Here is a 27,801-nt window from a genome sequence, read left to right on the forward strand (position 1 = left end):
AACAGGCGGACGCCGTGCGCGGAGCGCATCCGGCTTGTTCACACACACGCACGCACACACTTCTCGGCAAGGAAGGCCAGGTACTCAGGTACTCGCTGTCTGGGTTTAGAAGCTTCCCCAGCTCGCGGACTACACAAGGATTTTTTAGCAGATGATACCTTCACACTTGAAACATACTTAAAACTACTATACACGTGAAGGAGTCAGCGTGCTTTTACTCTCGAGTCCAGAAACGAAGCGCGTATCCTAAACAATATAATAGGGGCTGGCTGCCGGGGCGGGCTGGTGCGTGTGGCTGGCTGGCAATGAGGCGCAGCCTGCGCGGAATTCGACAATCCCTCCACGGTACAGCGCCAGCGGCACCGGGCCTAAACAATGGCACCCCCTCCTCGCTCGCGACGGCCTGCCACGGCCTGCGCGCAACATTGACAATCCCTCCCCGCCTGCCACGGCGCGGAATATCGCGCAACAATGCCTCCCGATTCGGCCCGGCCCGGGGCACTCGGGCCAGCTCGGGCTCGGCGGCGGGCGGTGCAGGCCACAGCTCGGCACGGCTAGTACCAAAGTACCAACACCGGCCACCTCGCTCGGGTCTATATATTTTGTTTCATACTCAATTTTAATTACTATCTTTGGAATGAGCCCGCATACTACCCCGTACAAGGAAACCGAACGAGTATTGACTGAGAAATTTGAAAGGGAAAAGAAAAAAATTTGAACTCTACACCCCCTCCCCAGTCTTAATGGGGAGGCCTCCTGCTTTACTTCGGTGTTCGGGATGGGAACCGGTGCTATCAGGTACCTGGGGTTAATCCCGTCAGCGACCCAAGCGTTCGCCGGGGGACCCAGTAGGACCCCAAAGCTCAGGCAGCTGGGTGAGAGCACCCAGTACGAAGCTCTTTGAGGGGCGGGACGTAGAGTGAGACGACAGAGAGACAGAGAGAGACTCAGACAGAGAAGAGGTTTGGTGGGAGCTTTTTGTTTTCGTAGGGTTGGTTGTGTACCCCATGGTACCCCCACTGTCCGGCGCTCCCGTACCGAACATACAGCGTTTTAGGCCAGCTTCAAAGGACTTATCATCGCCTCCCCGACGAGTCAAGGAGGCACCACCCGCGACCACACACCGGATGGTCTGGATTGATGGATCAAATACTCCATCGCTCCAGTGCCGAGGCCAACCCGCCGAAGCGGATTGCTTTTTAGACACCCACAGCGGAGTGGCCAGGTGAATGTGACTCTGACCACTACGCTATCACGCTTGTACGTCTGGCAGCGTGTTGGACGACGGGTTTGAGTTGCAGTGGGAGGAAGGCAGTCGAAAAATGTAACGAAATGATGAGATTCGATCCCCGGACCCCGCCACCGGGATCAGACGACTTTACGCTCTCGGCCACCACGGCCCATGATGATGGGACCGGCGTGAGGTGGGTTCTTGACGCAACAGGACTCGACCGACCCGGTCAAAATTTCGCAAGAAGTTGGGGGAGTCGAACCGCCGACCCTCGCATTGGGAACCGACGCCTCTACTCCCTGGACCACCACGTCCCACGCTCGGAGTGGGTTCACGTTCACGGGTTTCAACCGCACTGGGTGAGGCAGTAAAATTAAATGGAAATATTTGTTAGGAGTCGAACCTCCGGCATGTGGGTGTGTTGCACACGGCTCCGCTCGGATGGCCTCGAACCACCACCCTTAGGATAGTAAGTCGAAAAAACGTATGTGACGCTGGTATTCGAACGCCCGCCTGCGGTAACTCGATCCCACGTCTCTAACCTCTCGGCTATCACAGCAGTTGTGAAACGCGACGGATCATCTGCTTTCATTAACGTTCGTTGAATGAGATTTTTTTTTCAAGTTGCGACTGTACTGCGGCTGGCAGTGTTCAAAGGAATCTTTAAGTTGCCTGTACCGCTCCGCTGTGCCGGCAATGCCGATCGCTCCACTGCCCGAACCTCTCCTCCACGAGGGTCCCTCTTCCTGCCAGGAAATGGCTGAGAGGGCGCACCGCGTGTCCCGGCGTGTCCGCGACCCCGGCAGCCCTACGGCCCCTCGGCCCGTCCACAAATTACGTAACGCGCCGGCCCACTTTTCGACCCCACTTTCTACAGGTGGCCCCGCCACGTTGAGTCAAGTTGTCGCCGCCTCTCCGCGCAGCGGCAAAATACGAAATAAAATAAAATTCTGCCGTCTGGACGACTAAACTTTCGACTCGTCGGAGCTCTGCTCTGAGACAAATCGCGTCGCTATCTCTCCGCCTCATTAATTTGTTTTTTTTCGTCCGGCGTCTTTGCATAATTCGCGTCTGGATCTCCTTATCAGTCCTCCATCGCACTCCCCCCCCCCTCCCGCCCTCTTTACCCTGCCGGGGGTCCTCGCCACGGAAGCTTGCCGCTCCAATACACACTTTCGCGCGCATACAAGGACAGGCGAAGAAGGACACGTTTGCACATCACGAGGATCGCGGCGCTGTCGGTCGCGCTGTGCGAATGGAACTTATCGCACGCATTCATCACGGGCTGTGACGGCAGGAGGGGGAGTTGAGCTGCTGTGAACACACCGCACCGATGCACGGTTGACCCACGGCTGGTGGGCGGGCCGGCGCACAGTGTAGGCGGCGGCCAAACTCATGACGCGTTTTGAGCTCCAGAGTCGCTAAATGGAACTTGAATCCAGTGTGACCCCACGAATGGATTGGTGGGGTCACACGCTCGGTTCGAGTCCTGTTTAACGACTCTGGAGCGCAAAACGCGTTCAGAGTTCTGGCCGCCGGCGCCGGTCGTCCGGCCCACTGTGCGGCGGGGCGTGGTCGCTCCCGCGCACCCCCTGCGCGCCGTGCACGCGGCGGGCATTTATGCATGCATGCGGTCCCTGGCGGCGAAGTCCTCGGGGGCAGGGGCCGTCAGGAAGCACGCAAAAATGAAAAAAAAAATTCCCTCGCCGAAATAACTGATAGTTTCATCCGGTGCTTACTTTGTTCAGTTATCGAATCAAAACACTCCTTCCGCTCTTTCCGCTCCGGTTGATGTTGATAGTGTACCGTTCCGCACGCGGAAAAGGCTGCCCGCCGCCAAACGGCGCACCAAACGGCGGGCCACTGCACTGCCCGTTATAATACCGGTTTTAATTAAGCGCCACGTAGATGTCAGCGATAAAGAACGCGCTCGGTTGTTGCTCCCCCTCCCCCGTCGGGGGTAGTTGGCGAAGGAAAGAGAGAGAAAGAGGTAAGCTTGTCGTTCTCTCTCCGCCGCCGGCCAGCCAACAACAAGGTGGCCGTATCGCTGTTCCGCCGCTTCACTGCAGCCGGGAAAGGTCGGCGTTTCTTTCGCGGCTGTCTGTCTCTCTCGCACCCCCACGGGACGCCCGTGAGTGCGACAGAGACAGTCCTTCGGCAGGCGACGCGCTGTGTCCACACGGCGGCCGCCCATTTCGCCGCCGTGATTCGGCGACAGCGCGGATGATTTACGAGCGCTGCCTGTCTCTCTCTCTCTCTCTCTCTCTCTCTCTCTCTCTCTCTCTCTCTCTCTCTCTCTCTCTCCCTCCCTCTCTCTCCCGAGGGGACGCCCCGTGCGAGCGAGAGAGACGCTCAGAGTGAATGTGGAGGCGTAAGGTGCGCGTCGTCGTGCACGGTCGGGCAGACAGGGAAGGGATACTCGCGGTTCGGTGGGCATCAGGCTGCAATTCGCTGTCTCTCTCGCACTCATGGGGCGTTGTTCCGCAGGGCGCGTGAGAGAGACAGAGCGACGAAAACTACCCTCGGAATCAGTCCTCGGCCTCACCGCTCGTCCGAACGTGTCCAAGCGAGGCGAAGCGAGGCCCAGCCGTGGCGCTGTCAATCAAACGACGGCTTCCTCTAAGCCGTGAGCGGGGCGTCGGGAAGTTGCCAGCTTTCTGCGAGAAAATGTAATAAAATGAGCAAACCGAAAGAGTAAACGGGCCGCGGCGTGTTTGGCGCTGCGATCTTCGAAGGGCTTCGGAGCGGCCTTGAGACAGCGAGCAGCAATTAGCCGATCCCACGGCCGCAGAATCGCAGATTAGGGCTGGAGTCATATCGGTGCGCAAATTACCCCCTCCCCTCCCCCGACCGGCCGCAGCGGGGGACTCGGTGGTGGCGATGGCGGCGGCGGCGGTGAGGGTGATGAGGTTGCCGGGAGCACGATCCTCCGTCAAGAAGTCAAACATGGGCAAGCGGCGTGCTGGGGGAGGCGGCCAGAGGCAGCCAGGCTACGGCCCAGCCACGGCCCTGCCCGGCCTCGGCCCAGCGCGAGAGGCGCTATCCCAATCAGAAGCTGGCAACCACCGGCCGCCGCGCCAACCGGAGTTCTTTTATTCATGCGGTCGACGAGCTTCCCCCTCCCCTCCCCCGCCGCGTTTGTGCCCGCCGCCTGCCGATCGGGTGGCCGGCCAAAACTGAACCCCAACATGTTGTCTCTTATTTATGTTAGCCCCGCTTACGGTGCGTTGCGCTGCCTGCCCGCCTGCCTTCCGACCTGCCACTGGAGGCTCCAGGCTGCAGTGAGTTGCTCGCTGGAACTCCCCCGCAGACTCATTCCGGGGGCCCTTTTCGTCGCTCTGTCTTTCTCGCTCTCATGGGGCGTCCCAGGGGTCCGAGGGAGACAGAGCGACGAAAACGATTTTCGGAATCAGTCTGTAAAACCGGGGTCAACTGGCCAGCCACGTCCGGCTGACCATCCCACGCGAAAAACTACCGCGCCGCACCGCCCGCGGTCACCGCAGCAGCCAGTAAAGGCCCGCGTTGATGACGTCGTCAGGACGCGCTGCGAAACGGCGCCGTGGATTGGCTGTCACGGCCCGGCCGGGCCCCGCCAACTGCGGCGCGTGTTCAAAAGCGGTCCCCGTTAGTTTTTGTTGCAGGTTGGTGTAGCCAGTGTGGTGGCCGAGAAAGAAAAACATGAGGTGTTTTCTTACCGACATCGCCTTGCAGTGCAGGCAGCCCGCCGGGCACGCTCCCTGCCGCGGCGAGGCGGTGCCCCTGCCTGCCTGCTTGCCTTCGGCGTCCCCTCCGTTGGCTTCGTCGATCCAAACTTTAAAGCAGCTTAATATGGCGAAGGACGTCGCTGCTGTTGCGCGCGGTCGGCGCGGTGTTCCGTCGCGCTGTCTCTCTCGCACCGCCGCGAGACGCCGCAAGGGTGCGAGAGAGACGGCGCTAGCGGCGTCGCGCTTGGTGGCCGCGGAGTTCGGCGTGGCAAGAACCGCCACCGCGACGCCGGGCCGGGGCGGGGCAAAAACACGCGCAGTGCCGCGCCACTGGGAGAGCTGCAACTCAGGACGGGCGGCAGACTGATTCGTCTGTCTCTCTCGCACCCACAGGGAACTGAGCAACGCCCCACGAGTGCGAGAGAGACAGAGCGACTGCAGGGCGCGGCTCATGGATGTGCCACGTGCCGCCTCATTGTCCCGCGAGAAGTGATCGCTCCACTCCATCAAGGCCACTCGGACAGCGGGCTGGCTTGTCGCGCTGTCTCTCTCGCACCCACGGGGCGGAGGCCCCCCCCCCCCCCCCCCCCCGTGTCGTAGGGCTGCCGTAGGGGTGCGAGAGAGACAGGCGAAGCCCGGCCGGCGATAAGTGCGGGTAATTAATGATTTTCTCATTGCAGTTTGGCCGAGTTTGGCCGGCCGTCTTGGCTGAGAGTGGGGGAGAGAGAGAGAGAGAAAGAAAAAGAAAGAGAGAGAGGACTAATCGCGGAGCTCGTTTGAAATCTTGGCGCGTTTTATTGGCGAGTAAAAGCGAAAAGGCCGCGCCTTCCGAACAGTGCATCCGTCGCTGTCTCTCTCGCACTCACGGCGCCCCGAGGGGGTGCGAGAGAGACAGAGCGACGCAGGCCGCCCGTTCGACGGCAGCCTGCCGCAGCACGCGAGGGCGGGCCTACCCGCGGGGAAAGGCCTACCGATAAGCGTGTCGAATGGGATTGTCAACTTGAAAAATGTTTGCGAATTTCGTCGCGGAAGGTTGGCGGTAGTCGTTCGGCCGTCCCGCTAGTTGCCGCGCGCCGCTCCGAGTGGAGTCGACTTACGTCCGTCTGCCTGCTACCCGCCAGCACCGCCAGCACGGCCGGCACGGCCTTTACGGGCAATAAACCGCGCTCATATCATGCGCAATGCGAGCGTTAGACGGAGAGGGGAATAAAGAATAAAAAGAGTAAAACAACGGAAGAGGCGGAGAAAGCGATGCCCGGGGCGTGTCAAGGCCGCCAGCCTCCACAAGTCACCGGACTCGGTGTCATTCCATTCCCACTCGCAACGGCTCTAGACTCGCTGCCGAATGTTCGTCGGCAACTCGCTCTCCCCCACGCCACCCCAGCTTCCAGCACGCCCTCATGTCTCTCGCTGTGGTGGCGGCACGGCAGTGTACGCGGCGGAAGTCCCTCGCCAGCAGGGCAGGCAGAGCAGCGCCGCGAAAACCCGCAAAGTTGGCGGACTCGTGTTGCGAGTGGCGTGGCGGCATGGCGGAGCGCTCCATTGCAGCGCGAAGTGCGTGCGGACCCGGGATTACGGCACGCTGTCTTTGTCGCACGCATTGCGGGCCCGCGAGGGTGCGAGTGAGACAGCCACGCCTCCGCCGGTCTTCCGGCCCACTGTGCACCCACGAGGTGCAGCGCCACCATGTCAGCCCGTGCGAGTTAAATATACCCCGGGGTCGCAGCACGTCGCCGTCGTCGTCAGCGCCCACACGGCCTCCGAGGCCGCGCCGCCGAGCCTCGGGAGTCGCAAGGGTGGAGGCGGCGACGGCGACGTGGGGCTGTCTCTTCGAGTCACCGTCGCCCCGCCGCCCCGCCGCCCCCGTCACGCCCCAGCGCTCCTTCGCCCTTCCCTTCCACTGCGTTGCCACCGTGCCGCTGCCGGTCTCTCCGCTTATCGCCAAAAATGAGAGCACGGGGCGGGGCGGGGCGGGGCGGGGCCAGGCACCGCGGTTGCGGTGGCGCCGTGTGAGTTACGACAAATCCCAGACCTGATAATGATACGTCGCGCTGCGCCCCCTCCCCCCGGACGGGGCCTGGCCTGGCCCCCGCCCCGCCACGCCCCGCCACGCCCCGCCTCACCCTGCCGCCTCGCCGTGGCGCCGCATCGTGCCGTGGTCGGGGCGGGCGGGGCGGGCGGGGCGGGCGGGGCGGCGAGGCGAGTGTGCCATACATACACATGTAGTCCAACGAGGTCCGCCATGTTCCACAGCGTTCCCGCATCACGCCTTCATGCATGGTCCTCTGTGACTGCACGACGCCCACCCCGCCGCACCTCGCCGCCCCGCCCCGCCCCGCCCCGCCCCGCCCCGCCCCGCCCCGCCACGCCCGGACGCGTGGCCGTGGCCCGCCATGGCCTCCATCCTCTCGCTCTGTCTCTTTTCCACTTTTGTAATCCTCTGTCTCTCTCTATCGCGTATGCACTCTGCCGCTCACACACACACACACACACACACACATTTTCCGTGGCGTTCCCTCTATGGGCTGCGTTGGGATGCTGATGGGACCGCCTGCATCCCCTATTTTCACGACCCCAACCTATAACACTACCCCCTCCCCCTCCCCGCCCACTAATGCTGCTGCACCGGCCTTGCAGTGGCGCGGCGGCCCCAACCCCAACTCCGTGCATAGCGTACCACCAGCGTAAGCAAATTCCGAGTTGCCACTCGAAGCGCTCCTCACAAATTGATATATATTTTTTCTCATGGTGGAGGAGCAGGGAATTCCCGTGAAAGCCACCTCCCACCGAACGTTCCAAAATCCGACAGTGTTCCCGCTGTTGTTGAGGTTCCTCATCTGCTCGCCGCGCACGCGGAGAATCAGCGCGAAAGATTCCCCGGACATACACACGCAGTTACACACCCACACACGCGCACGCGCGCGCTCACACAAATCACTTTTATCGCTCATATTGTTTGTGCGTAAAGGCCCGACCCACAGCCCACACCTGCAGTCGTTTCTTCCCAATTCGAATGGCTTGCTTGTTGGGACTTTTTCATACACGCCACCCCCCTGGACCACCCTATTGTTTCCCGCTGCGCGTGTGTTACCGTTTCCACTTCCTTATTTTTAAATTATTTTTTCCAGTCTGGATTATTGCGCTGTATTTGTTGGCGATTTCTGGACACCGCCTGTTTCCTTTTTTGTTCCTCTTGCGGAATCAAACGGAGTCGATTGTTACCGGCGCGCTCGGTCGAGTGCTACTTTTCCACTGTCGTCGCGGGTGCCCCGTTTTCCTCTTATTGAACGTCGTGCAACCCAGCAGCTGCCGACTGATGATGGGCGGAGCGGGGCGGGGCGGGGCGGGGCTGGGCGGGGTGGGGCGGGGCGGGGCGGGGCACCCGTTGCAGGTGGGTCATGGCGCTGACATGCCAACACAGTCCGCAGGGGCGCGCAGGGGCGCGCAGGGGCGTCCTTGGTCGCCCCTCTCTAAGTCCGGTCGCGTCCCGGACCGATTCCTCCGGGCTGCTGACGGTAAGCGGGGTAAGCGTGGCGCCGTGACCTTGGCCACATCCCCGTCCCCCCCCCCCTCCTCCTCCTCCAGAGCCAGCACAATAATCCGGTGGCACCTTGAAGCGCGAGCCAGGGAGCCAAGGCGAGAGGAGAGGGAGGGAAGACCGTCCGTTTGACAAAAGAATCGGCCTCGATTTCGGCTCTCCTGCGTGTGTGGGAGTGAGTGAGTGAGAGAGATGGAGAGTCACAGGATGCCTATCTCGCAACAAAGGCGGTAATGAATCGCTTTCCTCGCGAAGCCTTTCCGCGTCGTTCACACGGAACCGCAGAGAGTCGTGCATAATGTCTGTATGAACGGCCCCGAACACGAGACGCGTTTCTTCGCCTCCGCCGCGTCACTCAATAAGTCAGTGTGCTGGCGCGGCTGGCGCGCTGCTCCACTCCGAGCTCCCCGTCGTCGTCTCCGCGCCTGATACGAGCGGCGCGGCGGCTCGACCTGGTTCCAAGTCCGCCCCGTTGGGGCCCCGTTCCGCCGCCGTGCCCTCCTCCTGAGGCAGCACTTTCAATATGGACGACGACAAGCTTTCCTTCTAAATCGCGTGGAGCCTGCCGCCGCGCCGCCGCCATGCCCGGAGCTCGTCTGCGCAGACGGGTATAAATCCCGTATACGCGGTATCGTACTCGGTACCCCCCTTCCCCTCCACCGCCCCCCATTGTCTCCTCCTGCCGTACGCGTCTGCAGAATGGAACTATAAATACTGTGTCTGCAGGCGGCGCTGGCCAGTGGCGCGGCCGTGGCGCGGCCAGCCCGCTCGTAACGGGGGCTGCGACCCCACCCCTTCCTTTCGGTCCATTCTTCTTTGGGATGCAACCCTCTCGCGGTCTCCCTCTGTTGCCGCTTCTTTTTATTTCCTCCCCCCCCCTAATTCCCCGTCCCCCGACACATGTTTGCGGTTCGAGATCAGGTGTGGTGGCGCGCCCAGTGGCCCCGCGCTCCGCTCCCGGAAAGTTTTGGCCGCGCTGCCTCCTCTCGCGTGCCCACCCACTGCTGCTACGGCCCCGCGACCAACAGACGGACAGACGGACGGACAGACAGTCCAGGTGGACGCGCTGCCGGGGCACCTGGCGTCGCCTGGCGCCGCCCAGGTGTGTGTCTCTGCAGGTGCCATCGCCATGCGGGGCACGTGTGTCAGGGGCGTGGCGGGTTGCGGCGGCATCAGGCTGTACGGGCCAATTGGATAGACTGGCCGGTGATGGACGGAGTGGGCGCTTCCCTCTGTGTGTGTGTTTGTGTGTGTGTGTCCGGGTGTGCGCTCTGCGTTGATCCTGGCCGCGTGCTAACCCTGGTGCGCTCGTCGGCGTGTCGCGGAGGCCCGGGACAGGCCCGGGCCAGGCCAGCTCATCTCACTTTGAGAGGCGCAGATGAAGAGTAAGGACCGGGTAGTTGTCCGCCAAGGGCGGCTGCCGCGAGTGTTACAGCACTTCTACTTGTCCGTCGTTTTACGGCATCCCCTGGCCCTGCCGCCCCGCCGTCCCGTCCTTGGCGAGCGCTGCCACCGCCTCTGCAGCAACGCGGCGACTCGCTGTAAAACTCCTCCTGCAGCGCGCGGTATTCGCTAGTTTAAAATCTCTCTCGCAGCGTTTTCCGCGTTTCCTCCCCCACTCACGGACAGCCCGGCGATAAAATAATGCGCGTTCGCGGCGCGAGAAGGAAAAGAGGCCGAAAGAGAAACCCTCAGCTGCACGCGCGAGCTGGTCTAGTGATTCTGTTTGACCCGGGCTGGGAGCAAGGAGAAGACCCGTTCGTTCCCCGCGGCCCGGGGCGCAGGGCGGGGTGGGGCGGGGCGGGGCGGGGCGGGGCGCGACGTGTGTTGGTCCACAGCGGGTTACTACCCCCAGGCAATCGGCCCGGCCCGGCCGTGTCGCTAGTGCTTGTAAACACCCTTTTACTGCCGCTACTTCGAGAGCTTCCCCGTGGCACGGAGAGTCGGGACGAGTCGGGACCAGCGCCCTTTTTGAATACGCTGCCCCTGTCGTCGCCGTGTTGCCCTCGCGCGCGAAAAAACATAAACATCGTCCGGGACAACACCCAGAGCAGCGCGCAGTGGGCCAGAAGACCGGTGGAGGCGGCCAAAAATCTGGACGCGTTTTGAGCTCTAGAGGTCGCTAAACAGGACTCGAACCGAACGTGTGACCCCACCAATGGATTCCTCGTTCGGAGAGCAATCCATTGGTGGGGTCACACGTTCGGTTCGAGTTCCATTTAGCGACTCTGGAGCTCAAAACGCGTCTAGAGTTTTGTCCGCCTCCACCGTGCAGCGGGCGGCCTCTCCCAAGTTTGCGTCATATGTTTCACGTGCCGCGTCGTCGCACATTTGCCCCCCTTAGCGCGACTCAGTCATCAGGCAGGAGCCCAGAAACCGCCCCCTGCCCCGAGTGATGTCGTTAATGGGACGGCCCTGTATCGCATAATAGAGGCAGCGGAGCCGGCGAGCCGCCGACGAAATATTTCGGCGCTGGGACGGAGGCAAGGCGCGTAGGACGCACAGCCAGCCAGGCAGGCAGGCAGCCAGGCAGGCAGCCAGCCAGGCAGGCAGCCAGGCAGGCAGCCTGGCTCCCCCTTTCTTTCCTGCCCTTGTTGAGGTTGGCACTGGAGGGCATAAAGGGGGCAAGACAGTGCGGGGGCTCTCTCCTCCCACTACCCTTCACAGTCACGTGAGCACAAAGAAACGCACGCACAAACTGGGCCCCTTCCGCCGGCGTCGACTTCATGAAGGCTCGTTCGAAAGATGCCACCTCGCCACACACTCGCTGAAGCGTCCCCCCCCCACACACACACAAGCACACACACACACACACAGACCGAGAGGGTGCTGTTGGCCCCGACCCTTACACGCGACTTTTGACTCGGGCCCGTGGTGACGGCGAAGCAGGCCCTGCTCCAGGCCGCCGCGGTTCATCCCCTTGCAAACTTTGGGGTGAGTGTGGGATTGGGTGTATATCGCCGTCGTTGTCGCCCCGCCCCGCCCCGCCCCGCCCCGCCCCGCCCCGCCCCGCCCCGCCACGACTTCTTATCACGTTAGCGGCTCCGGCTGCGCGACGACTACTCCTCGGCCAGCGCGGACTCTTCCTCTCGGATAAGGTTGCCGACGTCGGCGAGCTATTAAACATGACTTTCTACCAACTCAGCGTCCTTCACGCCCTCGGCGTCCTCGGTGTCCTCGACGTCCTCCGCGTCGTCGGCGTCCTCGACCTCCTCGGCGTCGTCGGCGTCCTTGACGTCTTCGACGGCCTCGGCGTCGTCGGCGTCCTCGGCCGTGTGCCTGGCGCGGCTCGCGCGGCTCGCACGGCGCCTCGGCCACGGCACGTGTAAAAACGCGAAGAGAATGGCTTCTCGACACGTTTCCGATAGCACGCGTCAGGAGCAGCCCGGCGGTTCCTCGGCACCTCCTCGCCGCCGCGTCTCTCTCGCACCCCCGCGCAACGCCCCGCGCAACGCCCCGCGAGTGCGACAGAGACGGCGGACTCTTCGGAATCCGTCTGCCCCACCTTTCGACTTGGGGATCACGCTGTTCTGGCATTGATGGACACGACCGCGTCGAGGGGCAACTTTTCTCTGCGCATCGCCTCGCCTCGCCCCGCGGCCCGGCAGGCCGTAGTACTTCCGGACACTTGGGAGAGAGAGCCTCCCCATAATATCTTAATAGACAGCTGGGGGCCTATGCTAAGTAGGATCGCGGCCTGGACCGCTGTGAGCGTAAATTCGAAACTGGGGCGCCGCGCGGGGTAATCACACTGTTAAGAAAAACTGGTGAACTCAGCGAAAACCAGGCAGAAGTCGCAATCCTTTCGGTGACGGTGCGACTGTGGCCGTTGGACCGTGAACGTCGCCACCCACACTGTATTGGCCCGGCCGATCGCAGGGGCCGTGGGGTTTGTTTCGGGGCCCCGACCCGAAACGGCGGCCCGAAACGGGGACGCCGCCGCCTTGATGATGTTGATGATGGCGGCCCGGCCCGGCAAGGCTCGGCCGGGCGTCTGAAGGGGTTGGGATGAGAAATGGTGGGGCCGGTAGTTATGGCGAGAGCGGCGAGAGCGGCGAGACGAGGCTCTAGCGCGGCCCGCACGGCGCGGCCAGCGGTGGCGCAGGCATGGCCAGCCTTTGCCGGCGGCAGTGCGCGTGTTGAGCACGCCCCACGATGACTACTCCACTGTAATAGGCCCTTTATGCAAATGCACTAGTTGCAGGCCGGGCTATAGTGCGATAGTGGTCGAGGCGGCTGGGCCGGGCTGGGCCGGGCTGTGCAGTCTGTGGTTGCTTGTGCCGACAGGGCGGACAGGGCAGGGGGCGGTGGGGCATAACCCAGCAGCGTCCCTGGCAACTTGGGCCGAGATGAGACTGGCTTTCTGACTTGTGATCCCACCGGCATACACTTATCGCAGGAAGGGCGGGTCCAAACCATGGCCCGCTCCAATGAAGGGTCTCTGTTCCCGTCTCTGCCCCCCCCCCCCCCAAACCCCGACCGGGCCCTTCCGCTTCTCATTGAGGACCTGCCGTCGAGCGAAAAAGCAAAGACTACACCGCACAGTGGGCCAGAAGACCGGTGGAGGTGATCAAAATGAGCGTCAGAGTCGCTAAATGGGAATCCACGCAAGACCAAATTTTTGTGTTGTACTGTCCGACCCAGCGCCTTCCTGACTGCGCGCGAAGCACTGCCCGCGACCTTGGCGATGCATTAGGGGGGCGGTGCCGGCCGCGCCTGGCGGGCGGAGCGCGGAGCCACCAAACGCACATTGGTCTCCATTTCTCTTCTGGCCGCCTCCAGTTCTCGAAAGCCCGTTTTTCATCAAATCTTTTTATCTGGGCCAGCCACTGCAGCGGGTGTAGGCATGCAGGCGGGGCTCCGCGGGGGCGGGCGGGGGCGGGCGGGGGCGACCCGGGAGGGGCCGGCAAGGACAGCGGGCTGGCTCTGGACCAACAAAGATAAAGCCGTCTCCGAATACGAGATTTCGGGATCGCATCGGCCAGTCTCGAAAGCAGTATCGAAGCTCGATTCAGTGTGTGCCCGCACCGCCTGCACGCACCAGCCATCCTCAGCACATCCGAGGCGCCATCCTGCTCCAAGCACCAACTAGCCCTTCCAGGCCGCTTGCAAAAGCAGCACGCTTGTTGTCCGTTCAGCCATTAGTTTTTCTGTGATTAAAACGTGTTCTTTTGGCTTGCCAAAAAAAAAGCCCGCATAGATCCTTTACATTGCTCCCGCGGCTTATGTGAAAGTCCCCTACCTCTCTTTCCTGATTATAACCCCCGCCCCTCCGCCCCCGGCGCGTGGTGCAGCTTTGGTGTCCCTTTTTGGTCACGTTGCTTTGCGCTGCTTTCTGTCCGTGTGTTTTCGGCTCCAAAAAGTCGCCCCTGCCCCTACGATTGTATCTCACGTCCACATGCAACAACGTAATAAAAAGACGTGCCTTTTCTTTTCTCTCTCTTTTTAAGGGGAGGTGTTTTACTCGCCTCGCCCGCCGACGATAACGGCTTCAAATGGCGGCGGCCATTACTATATCACGTGCGCCTGTTTATGTGTCGCCAGTCGCCGCGCGGTGCAGTCAGTCTGGACCGCGCGATCCAAACGACTTGCGGTGTGTCGACCGTTCCTTCCACCAGTATTTTATTGTTCACCTGATACAAGTCGTCGTGGCAAAATTCTTAAATTTAAAGGGAATTCATTTCACAATCGTATTGAAGTGTGTCGCGGTGGGGCGATGATTCATCGCGTGATTTTGGAACGGGACCTTCCAAACCTGTCGTACTTGACTCCGTCCGAATTTATTTTCTGGCACCGCCAGCGCCATAGACAGTGGCTTGGACAGTCCCTCGGACAGTCCTGCCCTGACCCAGTCTTCCCTGTCACACGGTGCGCCGTCCGTGCGCCGCGTGGCAGGCAGTAGACTGACTCCGAGAGTCGTCCGCGTCGCTCTGTCTCCCTCGCGCCTATACGGAACGCCCCATGAGTGCGAGGGAGGCAGAGCGACGAAAGCGACTCTCAGTCTGCGGGGCGGCGGCAGGGCGGGCAGCAGGCACGGCGCCCAAGGACAATGGATGGCCCTGCAGGGCAGCGTCATATTTCAAGGAGGTCTGCTGCGCGCTGCTTCCAGTGTGGGAGGCCTAGTTCGGGTACCGGTACCTGTCATCCAATTCAGCAGGGGGCTGGTGCGGGATGTCACAGGCTGCGTCGGCAAAATAATCACAAACCCAACCAGAAACTGAACAGGACACAGAAAAGATAGACCACACATTTAAAATCATCCGCTCAAATAATTTTGCTTCCGTCCAAACATTTTGTAATCCTTTAAATTATATTTTTCTGTAGATTTCAAATTTGTTGTGCATTTCAAGTTCTTCATTTGGAAGAAGTGCCCCCCCTTTCACGCGTGAAACAACGACATTGTAAAAGATCGGAGGAAGGCACAAGAGAGAGAGAGAGAGAGAGAGGGGGGGGGGGGGGGTCGTTCCCTCCGAAGGGCGTGTTTGTTTGCACAGCATTACATGCGTCGCTCTGCCTGCCCTGCCTGTCCCACTCACTTGATTGCATGGAAAAAGCAGCAACGCCACCGGGTGAAGATTCGCAAATAGCGACGCGGTTCAGCTGCTGCACTGGCAAGACTAGAAGACGGGACCGGAATTGCTCGCCGCCAAGCAGACGAACAGACGGGAGGGAGGAAAGGGGCACTATTTCGCGACTGACTGCCACACCCTGACGGGGATACGTAGTACACTCTCCCGCGACATTTATTTTCTTGTTTTTTTTTTAAGTCTGTTTTAATTTTTTTCTTGCTTTGCGGAAAGGGTGGTGCTTACGGCGGCATGCCAAACGGACCCGTGAGGTTCTTTTTTCTCGTTTCGTTACGCAAACGTTAACGACGGCGGTTGTAATTTTGCACCTGAGACTGAGAGAGACGTGGTGGGTGGGCTCGTCCGGCCGGCCCTCGACGCAGCACCAACCCAGCGCAGCCCAGTGCAGCAGTGTGGATTGAGCAATAACCGTGAAATAGAAGTCCACGCGCTGTGTTTGTTTAGTGGTCGCTTCGCTGTAGGCGGCAGGTGTGTGTGTGTGTGTGTGTGTGCGCGCGCGCGAGTGCGTGCATGAGTGTGCGTGTTTTTTTGAGTGTGTGTGTTTGTGCGTGAAACCAGTGTCGGTGTCTCCCCTCCATTTCGCGTCGTGTTGGCAGGGTCTTTTTCCCGCCGAGTGACGCGGTGTGCATCCGCCGCCCGGTGTATTCATTCCGAAGAGTGCCGTCCTGTCTCACTCGCACGCTGACGGGACGCCCCCTGAGTGCGACAGAGCGCGACAGAACGTCTCTTCCGAACCAGGGCTGCCAACAATGCCACTGTGCGACTCTCATGACTCGATCTTTCCCTCTCCCTCGCCTGCCGGTTGCGCGCGCGCCGCCCCGCGAAACGAACACTTGAAACAAAAGCGATCTGCTGTTTTCCGTTCCGACTGCCTTCCCCCTGCGAATCCCCAATCCGATGCGCCCAACTTTGCCACTTTACGGCGCGTCGGCGCGTCGAGCGAGATAAAGCAACGCCATTTCGCGCGCTTGGCTTCGAAAAAGGATTCATCCGCACTTGAAAAATTAATAGGGAGACTTGACGCCGCTTCTTGAACCGCAGTGCCCACTGCACTGCTCGCAAAGTAGCCCCTCCCCTCGCGGGCAGACACACTGGTCGAATCGACGATATCCCTACACCGCCATTTCCAGGAGGTATTACGTTTTCACCACTGTTAACAACAGCGCACTTTTTTCGGGCCGCCGCCACCGCCAACGGCACAACTTTTTTTTATTTCCCCTAAATGGCGACGAATAATTCTGACCGGTTGGCTCAGCGAGGATCAGTGCGTGTCTGCGAGGGGGGGGGGCGTGTAATTGAAATGGCGCGCGTTGAGGCGCACTCGTCATCGCGATGCGTGAGCCGCACTGGACTCTGCCAAAAGCGACGGTCTTTGGCCGCAACTGCGTTGCATTTCCTGTTTGAACGATCGACCAGGCTTTTTGCCATTTGCACGATTGGCTTGACTGAAATCACAGAGCACACGGAAACTGCAGTGACGTTGGTCGACGTTGGTAATGAGTTGCCTCACGGACCAAACAAGGACAAAAATGAAGACCATGTTTTTGTTTCCCTTCCAGATGACCATTCCGTCGCCACCTCGTCCGCCCCAGCCCCCCGCCCCGCTGTGACCATGAGGAGGCTGTGGGTGTTGACCTTCACCATGTGCATCGTGACCTGCGCCACCACGGGTAAGCCAAGCACACCCTCCGAACTCGCCATAAATGCATTTATTTCCACCTGCCATTTTTGTTTCGTTTGTCAGAAGATAATGACTGCTGGACACATGGCAAACACGACCCGACAGCATATAATTTGCCTGCGCTCCCGTACGCATACACACACACACACACACACGCACACGCTCAAAGGATCATTGTCGTGTCCAACCAGGCAGCAGCGCGTAAGGCTCAAGCTAACAGACAGGCCTTTATGCAGCACTGCCTCGTGCCCACTTTCGTCTCTGAAAATTAAAATGCTCAGGGAAATGGCTGGTGAGAGTGCCACGGCCGCGGCGGTACACCGTAAGGAGGACAAAATTAAGCAGACACACTGTTTGACGACTTTACTTTTTTAAGCGGAAAATACGAGTCTATGTAGCTTGACCCACCTCAAAGTTGACCTACCTATATATTAATTAATAAAAATATTAATGTAAATATTAGAATATAAATATGGGAATATAAATAGGAGTAATATAAATATTACCAAAAAAGTTGACCCACCCCACAGTTGACCTACCCTATATTTTTGACTTGACCGACGAAGCGCGACGGCCTCGCGGCAGGGGAAGCGCGACGGCCTCGCGGCAGGGGAAGCGCGACAGTGTCGCGGCAGGGGAAGCGCGACAGTGTCGCGGCAGGGGAAGCGCGACGGCCTCGCGGCAGGGGAAGCGCGACAGTGTCGCGGCAGGGGAAGCGCGACAGTGTCGCGGCAGGGGAAGCGCGACAGTGTCGCGGCAGGGGAAGCGCGACAGTGTCGCGGCAGGGGAAGCGCGACAGTGTCGCGGCAGGGGAAGCGCGACGGCCTCGCGGCAGGGGAAGCGCGACAGTGTCACGGCAGGGGAAGCGCGACAGTGTCGCGGCAGGGGAACCGCGACGGCCTCGCGGCAGGGGAAGCGCGACGGCCTCGCGGCAGGGGAAGCGCGACAGTGTCGCGGCAGGGGAAGCGCGACAGTGTCGCGGCAGGGGAAGCGCGACGGCCTCGCGGCAGGAGAAGCGCGACGGCCTCGCGGCAGGGGAAGCGCGACGGCCTCGCGGCAGGGGAAGCGCGACAGTGTCGCGGCAGGAGAAGCGCGACGGCCTCGCGGCAGCGGAAGCGCGACAGTGTCGCGGCAGGGGAAGCGCGACAGTGTCGCGGCAGGGGAAGCGCGACAGTGTCGCGGCAGGGGAAGCACGACAGTGTCGCGGCAGGGGAAGCGCGACGGCCTCGCGGCAGGAAAGGCGCGACAGTGTCGCGGCAGGGGAAGCGCGACAGTGTCGCGGCAAAGGAAGCGCGACAGTGTCGCGGCAGGGGAAGCGCGACAGTGTCGCGGCAGGGGAAGCGCGACAGTGTCGCGGCAGGGGAAGCGCGACGGCCTCGCGGCCAGGGCCGCCGGAAGTACTTTCTGGTGGGGGAGGGGGCGAAATTTTTATGAAAAATTGTTGGGTTGCCTACCGTTAAGGGGCAACACCCAATACGGTTTAGACTTCTCTAATAGTGTTCCAAATCCAGCGAGCGAAGCGAGCTTAAAGCGAAAATTCACACAATTCTAGACTTTAACACAACTTTTGCCATTTTTAGAGCTTAATCACACGCTTTATTGGTGGGCGAAGCGAGCCAAACGGCAAAATAATGGAGGAAAACTAAGAAAACCTGCGAGCGAAGCGAGCAAGAGGCCGAAAATCAAAGAATATGCGACTTTGCTGTATTTTTCTCTCTATTTTGAGCTCAAAATGGCACTTTAGTGTCTGAAAGTGGGAGGGGGGGGCGCTGCCAAACAGCGAGGCTGTGCCAGCGTCAACCAGCGAGGCTGTGCCAGCCTCACACAGCGAGGCTGTGCCAGCGTCAAACAGCGAGGCTGTGCCAGCGTCAAACAGTGAGGCTGTGCCAGCGTCAAACAGCGAGGCTGTGCCAGCCTCACACAGCGAGGCTGTGCCAGCGTCAAACAGCGAGGCTGTGCCAGCGTCAAACAGCGAGGCTGTGCCAGCGTCAAACAGCGAGGCTGTGCCAGCGTCAAACAGCGAGGCTGTGCCAGCCTCACACAGCGAGGCTGTGCCAGCGTCAAACAGCGAGGCTGTGCCAGCGTCAAACAGCGCGGCTGTGCCAGCGTCAAACAGCGAGGCTGTGCCAGCCTCACACAGCGAGGCTGTGCCAGCGTCAAACAGCGAGGCTGTGCCAGCGTCAAACAGCGAGGCTGTGCCAGCGTCAAACAGCGATGCTGTGCCAGCGTCAAACAGCGATGCTGTGCCAGCGTCAAACAGCGAGGCTGTGCCAGCCTCACACAGCGAGGCTGTGGCAGCGTCAAACAGCGAGGCTGTGCCAGCGTCAATCAGCGAGGCTATGCCAGCATCACACGGCGAGGCTGTGCCAGCGTCAAACAGCGAGGCTGTGCCAGCGTCAAACAGCGAGGCTGTGCCAGCGTCAAACAGCGAGGCTGTGCCAGCGTCAAACAGCGAGGCTGTGCCAGCGTCAAACAGCGAGGCTGTGCCAGCGTCAAACAGCGAGGCTGTGCCATCCTCACACAGCGAGGCTGTGGCAGCGTCAAACAGCGAGGCTGTGCCAGCGTCAAACAGCGAGGCTGTGCCAGCCTCACACGGCGAGGCTGTGCCAGCGTCAAACAGCGAGGCTGTGCCAGCGTCAAACAGCGAGGCTGTGCCAGCGTCAAACAGCGAGGCTGTGCCAGCGTCAAACAGCGAGGCTGTGCCAGCGTCAAACAGCGAGGCTGTGCCAGCGTCAAACAGCGAGGCTGTGCCAGCGTCAAACAGCGAGGCTGTGCCAGCCTCACACAGCGAGGCTGTGCCAGCGTCAAACAGCGAGGCTGTGCCAGCGTCAAACAGCGAGGCTGTGCCAGCCTCAAAAAGCGAGGCTGTGCCAGCCTCACACAGCGAGGCTGTGCCAGCGTCAAACAGCGAGGCTGTGCCAGCTTTAAACAGCGAGGCTGTGCCAGCGTCAAACAGCGAGGCTGTGCCAGCGTCAAACAGCGAGGCTGTGCCAGCGTCAACCAGCGAGGCTGTGCCAGCCTCACACGGCGAGGCTGTGCCAGCGTCAAACAGCGAGGCTGTGCCAGCGTCAAACAGCGAGGCTGTGCCAGCGTCAAACAGCGAGGCTGTGCCAGCGTCAAACAGCGAGGCTGTGCCAGCGTTAAACAGCGAGGCTGTGCCAGCGTCAAACAGCGAGGCTGTGCCAGCCTCACACAGCGAGGCTGTGCCAGCGTCCGCGGCAGGGGAAGCGCGACGGCCTCGCGGCACGGAAAGGGCGACAGTGTCGCGGCAAAGGAAGCGCGACAGTGTCGCGGCAGGGGAAGCGCGACAGTGTCGCGGCAGGGGAAGAGCGACAGTGTCGCGGCAGGGGAAGCGCGACAGTGTCGCGGCGAAGGCAGCGCGACAGTGTCGCGGCAGGGGAAGCGCGACGGTGTCGCGGCAGGGGAAGAGCGACAGTGTCGCGGCAGGGGAAGCGCGACGGCCTCGCGGCAGGGGAAGCGCGACAGTGTCGCGGCAGGGGAAGCGCGACAGTGTCGCGGCAGGGGAAGCGCGACAGTGTCGCGGCAGGGGAAGCGCGACGGCCTCGCGGCAGGGGAAGCGCGACGGCCTCGCGGAAGGGAAAGCGCGACAGTGTCGCGGCAGGGGAAGCGCGACAGCCTCGCGGCAGGGGAAGCGCGACAGTGTCGCGGCAGGGGAAGCGCGACAGTGTCGCGGCAGGGGAAGCGCGACGGCCTCGCGGCAGGGGAAGCGCGACGGCCTCGCGGCAGGGGAAGCGCGACGGCCTCGCGGCAGGGGAAGCGCGACAGTGTCGCGGCAGGAGAAGCGCGACGGCCTCGCGGCAGGGGAAGCGCGACAGTGTCGCGGCAGGGGAAGCGCGACAGTGTCGCGGCAGGGGAAGCGCGACAGTGTCGCGGCAAAGGAAGCGCGACAGTGTCGCGGCAGGGGAAGCGCGACGGCCTCGCGGCAGGGGAAGCGCGACAGTGTCGCGGCAGGGGAAGAGCGACAGTGTCGCGGCAGGGGAAGCGCGACAGTGTCGCGGCGAAGGCAGCGCGACAGTGTCGCGGCAGGGGAAGCGCGACAGTGTCGCGGCAGGGGAAGAGCGACAGTGTCGCGGCAGGGGAAGCGCGACAGTGTCGCGGCGAAGGCAGCGCGACAGTGTCGCGGCAGGGGAAGCGCGACAGTGTCGCGGCAGGGGAAGAGCGACAGTGTCGCGGCAGGGGAAGCGCGACGGCCTCGCGGCAGGGGAAGCGCGACAGTGTCGCGGCAGGGGAAGCGCGACAGTGTCGCGGCAGGGGAAGCGCGACAGTGTCGCGGCAGGGGAAGCGCGACAGTGTCGCGGCAGGGGAAGCGCGACAGTGTCGCGGCAGGGGAAGCGCGACAGTGTCGCGGCAGGGGAAGCGCGACGGCCTCGCGGCCAGGGCCGCCGGAAGTACTTTCTGGTGGGGGGGGGCGAAATTTTTATGAAAAATTGTTGGGTTGCCTACCGTTAAGGGGCAACACCTAATACGGTTTAGACTTCTCTAATAGTGTTCCAAATCCAGCAAGCGAAGCGAGCTTAAAGCGAAAATTCACACAATTCTAGACTTTAACACAACTTTTGCCATTTTTAGAGCTTAATCACACGCTTTATTGGTGGGCGAAGCGAGCCACGGCAAAATAATGGAGGAAAACTAAGAAAACCTGCGAGCGAAGCGAGCAAGAGGCCGAAAATCAAAGAATTTGCGACTTTGCTGTATTTTTCTCTCTATTTTGAGCTCAAAATGGCACTTTAGTGTCTGAAAGTGGGAGGGGGGGGGCGCTGCCAAACAGCGAGGCTGTGCCAGCGTCAACCAGCGAGGCTGTGCCAGCCTCACACAGCGAGGCTGTGCCAGCGTCAAACAGCGAGGCTGTGCCAGCGTCAAACAGTGAGGCTGTGCCAGCGTCAAACAGCGAGGCTGTGCCAGCCTCACACACACAGTAAATTGAAATGGCAGAATCCGTAACGGTTGGGCACAGAAACCGCCAGTAAATGATTCTGAATTTGGTAGTCACAGAAACTGGCATGGGCTAACAGAAACTGACAAAGGCTCCACAGAAACTGAGATGGGCTCACAGAAACTGCTAAGGGGTTGCGGTCTCGCTGGCCAACCTAACCTCACTGTGTCTCTGAATGTTTTGTTGTTTTGGACATTATTTACATATATTGATGAGTGTGCATACTTTTTCTTGCTTTGACAAGTCTATAAATTAATATATTCCTTACGCGGTACATCTACACTCTTTATTTCCAATAATATAACATCTCAAAGTCGCGAGGTGGAGGGAATCGCAATTGACGATTACGGTGCAGTGTTGTCCGGATTCCGTGGCGAGTGCACGGATTCCGTCGCCTGTGTGCAGAATGGGTTTGCCGTTGGCGGTTTTGGTGCAAAACCGCCCCGGATCTATTTACTGTCAGTTTCTGCGATTTGGGGCTCTCAGACCACAACAGATTCTGCCATTTCAATTTACTGTGCAGCGAGGCTGTGCCAGCGTCAAACAGCGAGGCTGTGCCAGCGTCAAACAGCGAGGCTGTGCCAGCCTCACACAGCGAGGCTGTGCCAGCGTCAAACAGCGAGGTTGTGCCAGCGTCAAAAAGCGAGGCTGTGCCAGCGTCAAACAGCGAGGCTGTGCCAGCCTCACACAGCAAAGCTGTGCCAGCGTCAAACAGCGAGGCTGTGCCAGCGTCAAACAGCGAGGCTGTGCAAGCTTCAAACAGCGAGGCTGTGCCAGCCTCACACAGCGAGGCTGTGCCAGCGTCAAACAGCGAGGCTGTGCCAGCGTCAAACAGCGAGGCTGTGCCAGCGTCAACCAGCGAGGCTGTGCCAGCCTCACACAGCGAGGCTGTGCCAGCGTCAAACAGCGAGGCTGTGCCAGCGTCAAACAGCGAGGCTGTGCCAGCGTCAAACAGCGATGCTGTGCCAGCGTCAAACAGCGAGGCTGTGCCAGCCTCACACAGCCAGGCTGTGCCAGCGTCAAACAGCGAGGCTGTGCCAGCGTCAAACAGCGAGGCTGTGCCAGCGTCAAACAGCGAGGCTGTGCCAGCCTCACACAGCGAGGCTGTGCCAGCGTCAAACAGCGAGGCTGTGCCAGCGTCAAACAGCGAGGCTGTGCCAGCGTCAAACAGCGAGGCTGTGCCAGCTTCAAACAGCGAGGCTGTGCCAGCCTCACACAGCGAGGCTGTGCCAGCGTCAAACAGCGAGGCTGTGCCAGCGTCAAACAGCGAGGCTGTGCCAGCGTCAAACAGCGAGGCTGTGCCAGCCTCACACAGCGAGGCTGTGCCAGCGTCAAACAGCGAGGCTGTGCCAGCGTCAAACAGCGAGGCTGTGCCAGCGTCAAACAGCGAGGCTGTGCCAGCTTCAAACAGCGAGGCTCTGCCAGCGTCAAACAGCGAGGCTGTGCCAGCGTCAAACAGCGAGGCTGTGCCAGCGTCAAACAGCGAGGCTGTGCCAGCGTCAAACAGCGAGGCTGTGCCAGCGTCAAACAGCGATGCTGTGCCAGCGTCAAACAGCGAGGCTGTGCCAGCCTTACACAGCGAGGCTGTGCCAGCGTCAAACAGCGAGGCTGTGCCAGCGTCAAACAGCGAGGCTGTGCCAGCGTCAAACAGCGAGGCTGTGCCAGCCTCACACAGCGAGGCTGTGCCAGCCTCACACAGCGAGGCTGTGGCAGCGTCAAACAGCGAGGCTGTGCCAGCGTCAAACAGCGAGGCTGTGCCAGCCTCACACGGCGAGGCTGTGCCAGCGTCAAACAGCGAGGCTGTGCCAGCGTCAAACAGCGAGGCTGTGCCAGCGTCAAACAGCGAGGCTGTGCCAGCGTCAAACAGCGAGGCTGTGCCAGCGTCAAACAGCGAGGCTGTGCCAGCGTCAAACAGCGAGGCTGTGCCATCCTCACACAGCGAGGCTGTGGCAGCGTCAAACAGCGAGGCTGTGCCAGCGTCAAACAGCGAGGCTGTGCCAGCCTCACACGGCGAGGCTGTGCCAGCGTCAAACAGCGAGGCTGTGCCAGCGTCAAACAGCGAGGCTGTGCCAGCGTCAAACAGCGAGGCTGTGCCAGCGTCAAACAGCGAGGCTGTGCCAGCGTCAAACAGCGAGGCTGTGCCAGCGTCACACAGCGAGGCTGTGCCAGCGTCAAACAGCGAGGCTGTGCCAGCGTCAAACAGCGAGGCTGTGCCAGCGTCAAACAGCGAGGCTGTGCCAGCGTCAAACAGCGAGGCTGTGCCAGCGTCAAACAGCGAGGCTGTGCCAGCGTCAAACAGCGAGGCTGTGCCAGCGTCAAACAGCGAGGCTGTGCCAGCGTCAAACAGCGAGGCTGTGCCAGCCTCACACGGCGAGGCTGTGCCAGCGTCAAACAGCGAGGCTGTGCCAGCGTCAAACAGCGAGGCTGTGCCAGCTTCAAACAGCGAGGCTGTGCCAGCGTCAAACAGCGAGGCTGTGCCAGCGTCAAACAGCGAGGCTGTGCCAGCGTCAAACAGCGAGGCTGTGCCAGCGTCAAACAGCGAGGCTGTGCCAGCGTCAAACAGCGAGGCTGTGCCAGCGTCAAACAGCGAGGCTGTGCCAGCCTCACACAGCGAGGCTGTGCCAGCGTCAAACAGCGAGGCTGTGCCAGCGTCAAACAGCGAGGCTGTGCCAGCGTCAAACAGCGAGGCTGTGCCAGCGTCAAACAGCGAGGCTGTGCCAGCCTCACACAGCGAGGCTGTGCCAGCGTCAAACAGCGAGGCTGTGCCAGCGTCAAACAGCGAGGCTGTGCCAGCGTCAAACAGCGAGGCTGTGCCAGCGTCAAACAGCGAGGCTGTGCCAGCGTCAAACAGCGAGGCTGTGCCAGCCTCACACAGCGAGGCTGTGCCAGCGTCCGCAGCAGGGGAAGCGCGACGGCCTCGCGGCACGGAAAGCGCGGCAGTGTCGCGGCAAAGGAAGCGCGACAGTGTCGCGGCAGGGGAAGCGCGACAGTGTCGCGGCAGGGGAAGCGCGACAGTGTCGCGGCAGAGGAAGCGCGACAGCCTCGCAGCAGGGGAAGCGCAACAGTGTTGCGGCAGGGGAAGCGCGACAGTGTCGCGGCAGGGGAAGCGCGACAGTGTCGCGGCAGGGGAAGCGCGACGGCCTCGCGGCAGGGGAAGCGCGACAGTGTCTCGGCAGGGGAAGCGCGACAGTGTCGTGGCAGGGGAAGCGCGACAGTGTCGCGGCAAAGGAAGCGCGACAGTGTCGCGGCAGGGGAAGCGCGACAGTGTCGCGGCAGGGGAAGCGCGACGGCCTCGCGGCAGGGGAAGCGCGACGGCCTCGCGGCAGGGGAAGCGCGACAGTGTCGCGGCAGGGGAAGAGCGACAGTGTCGCGGCAGGGGAAGCGCGATGACGTCGCGGCAGGTGAAGCGTGACAGTGTCCCAGTGACAGTAGACGATACTTCAAAAAAATTTATAATAAAAATATAGGGTAGGTCAACTGTGGGGTAGGTTAACCTTTTTTGTTAATATTTATAACACTATTATTTATAGTCCCATATTTTTATTCAAATATTTATATTAATATTTTTATTAATAAATATATTGGTATGTCAACTGTGAGGTAGGTCTAATGAACAGCCCCGTATTTATAGTCCCATATTTTTATTCAAATATTTATATTTATATTTTTATTAACAAATATATTGGTATGTCAACTGTGAGGTAGGTCTAATGAACAGCCCCGGAAAATACATTCAAAAGACGATATTTTTTATTAAAAAGGGATTTTTCTCTGTGTTCCGGGGTTATGAGATTTGCACTGCATCCGGGTGGTTTTCCCGCAGTGCAGGCGGTGCGACCAACACGCGGCGGGGCGCTCAGGGTCCACAGCCTCCTTGGCGACACTCTATTTGCCCCGCAAATGAAGCAAGCCTTTGTTCCCTGCGGCCGTCCGCACTGTGTGGGCCGCCAGGCCGCCGGGGCCGCGCAGCCCGAGGAGGTGGACGCACATAATTAATGTATGGCGGCTTTGCTGCGGTCATTGTAGGGCCACCTGGAGCCACTCGCCCCGCCCCGCCCCGCCCCGCCCCGCCCCGCCCCGCCCTGGAGGCCTGGCAGTGGGTCGGGTCACGGCGATGCACCGCAGCTGGGGCCTGCCTCTCTCCGCCGAACGTATCCCCACACGCCTTGCTCCCGCTCCGTCATTCCATCACATATTGAAGTCTGTCTGGCTGCGGCTGCAGACTGCTTCCGAGAGTCGTTTTCGTCGCTCTGCCTCCCTCGCACTCGCGGGGCGTCCCGAACAGGCGCGAGGGAGACAGAGCGACGCATACACGAATCTCGGAAGCAGTCTGCTGGGTGAGCCCGGCTGTGTTCGACTGTGTGGCCTTTTATACTGGTTTTTTTTTCACGGTGTGTGTTTGTTTCCCTCTTTCTGAGGGGACGACGAATTGGCCGCGGACGCACTGCAAGTTTGATTATGCGCAAAGTGCGATGCACGGCAGTGTAACCAGCGCAGCCGGTGATTGTCGGAACCTGTAAGCTGCAAACTTCCCCGACCTAACCGCACTAGTCGCCGCCACCCTTTTAAGCACTGGACGTGGCACTCTGTTGTTGTTGTTCGTTGGCTTCCCACGCGCACTGGCCGGCAGCACCGGGCAGCACTGCAGCTTATGCTCTAGCCGCACGACCCTCCCTAGAAATACCAGCCGCCCACTAGCCACGCGTACACTGAAAAACCAAACGTGGTCTAGACGTCTAGACCACGTTTGGTTTTTCAGTGTATCAGCAGGCTTAATCCGAGCGAGATCTCTCTCTTTCTCTCGCACTCAGTGGGGCGATGTGTGGTTGCGAGAGAGGTAGACTCCCCGTCATCAGCCTGCTGGCAATACTAGGTAGCTGAGCCCCTACCCAAATTTGTCAAACCACAGCCACGGAGCGCGCCGCCGCCGCGCGCAAAACGGATCGCAACACGTGTTCGCGCGCTGGCGGCCGACTTTTCCTGTTCCCGTCTCCAATTCGCGGAAAAGCCATTCCCACATCAGGGCGCTTTCCCGCCGTTTTTCCCCGGAGCTGGCAGGCCCGGATGCTCGCCGTGGCGGCAGTGGCGGCGCGCGCAAGAAGCGGGCATCAAGAAGGAAACCAATTTAGGGTGCGGTGCGGCGCTCTCTACATGTCCCACAGCTGGGGCCCGGGGCCCACGCACCAGCCAACTCACACCATCACACAAAATATACATTTTTTGGGGTTTGTTTGTGCGGCTGACAGTTGGTGTGGACACTGCGGATTGCTGACGGCAGCGGGCTGAGCGCAGAGCGCCGTGCAGGCCCCCCCTCCCGCCGAGCGGGCGTGTCGTGCGGGACTGCCTGGGGCCTCCACGCCGGGCGCGCAGGGAGGCGGCCAAAACTCAAGACGCGTTTTGAGCTCCAGAGTCGCTAAATGGGACTCGAACCGAGCGTGTGACCCGACCAGTGGATTTCTCTTTGCACGAGGAATCCATTGGCGGGGTCACACGCTTGGTTCGAGTCCCTTAGCGACTGTGGAGCTCAAAACCAGTCCGGGATTTCGGCCACCTCCCCAAGTCTTCTGGCCCACTAAGGGGCACGCCAGCTCAGCGCGAGGTGTCAGAGAGACCAGGGCACCGGCCTGTTCGTTAGCGACGCTCCAACAATCTTCCTCCGCACAAAAAAAACACCCAACACAATTATACGGTGACTTTTGCATACGCTAAGCGCGACTTAAATTAGTTCCGTCTCTCTTATGCGGGCGGGACCTGTTCCACAAACTCCATCCCGCGTCGTCGCGGGCGCATTCCCCGGCTTGGCAGCCATGTCAGGTTGTTTTGAGTGTTCCATCATTGGAGTGAGCCCCGCAGCCCCGCAGCGGCCCGACGCACAACTCCTGCTTCCGCAATACACCCCAAGTGGCGTGCGCGTACTCGGCCCGCGGACTAAGTTTGCTTTCCTTTCGCCTGGAGTAGTTCCGGCACACACACTGGCGGCGGGGCGGGCGGGGGCGACGCGGCGCTGCAAAACTTGGCCGGCCCGGTCCTCATTTACTCTTTTTGAGGCCGCTGGCTCCGCTGGCTCCGCGCGCCCTGCGATTCCAGGCGATTCCAGGAGATTCCA

At 60.9% G+C, this 27,801-nt stretch overlaps 1 long non-coding RNA gene across 1 annotated transcript in view; it reads left to right on the plus strand.

Annotated features, from left to right (window-relative positions):
- The window catches only part of LOC117643513, a 58,138-nt gene that overhangs the window by 13,010 nt on the left and 17,327 nt on the right, over nucleotides 1–27,801 (plus strand). Inside the window, exon 2 of the long non-coding RNA XR_004587622.1 lies at nucleotides 16,620–16,730. This is a non-coding gene — a long non-coding RNA (uncharacterized LOC117643513). The remainder of the gene's footprint in view (nucleotides 1–16,619; nucleotides 16,731–27,801) is intronic.

Source organism: Thrips palmi, unplaced genomic scaffold (assembly GCF_012932325.1).
Source record: "Thrips palmi isolate BJ-2018 unplaced genomic scaffold, TpBJ-2018v1 HiC_scaffold_17, whole genome shotgun sequence".
Taxonomy (NCBI): domain Eukaryota; kingdom Metazoa; phylum Arthropoda; class Insecta; order Thysanoptera; family Thripidae; genus Thrips; species Thrips palmi.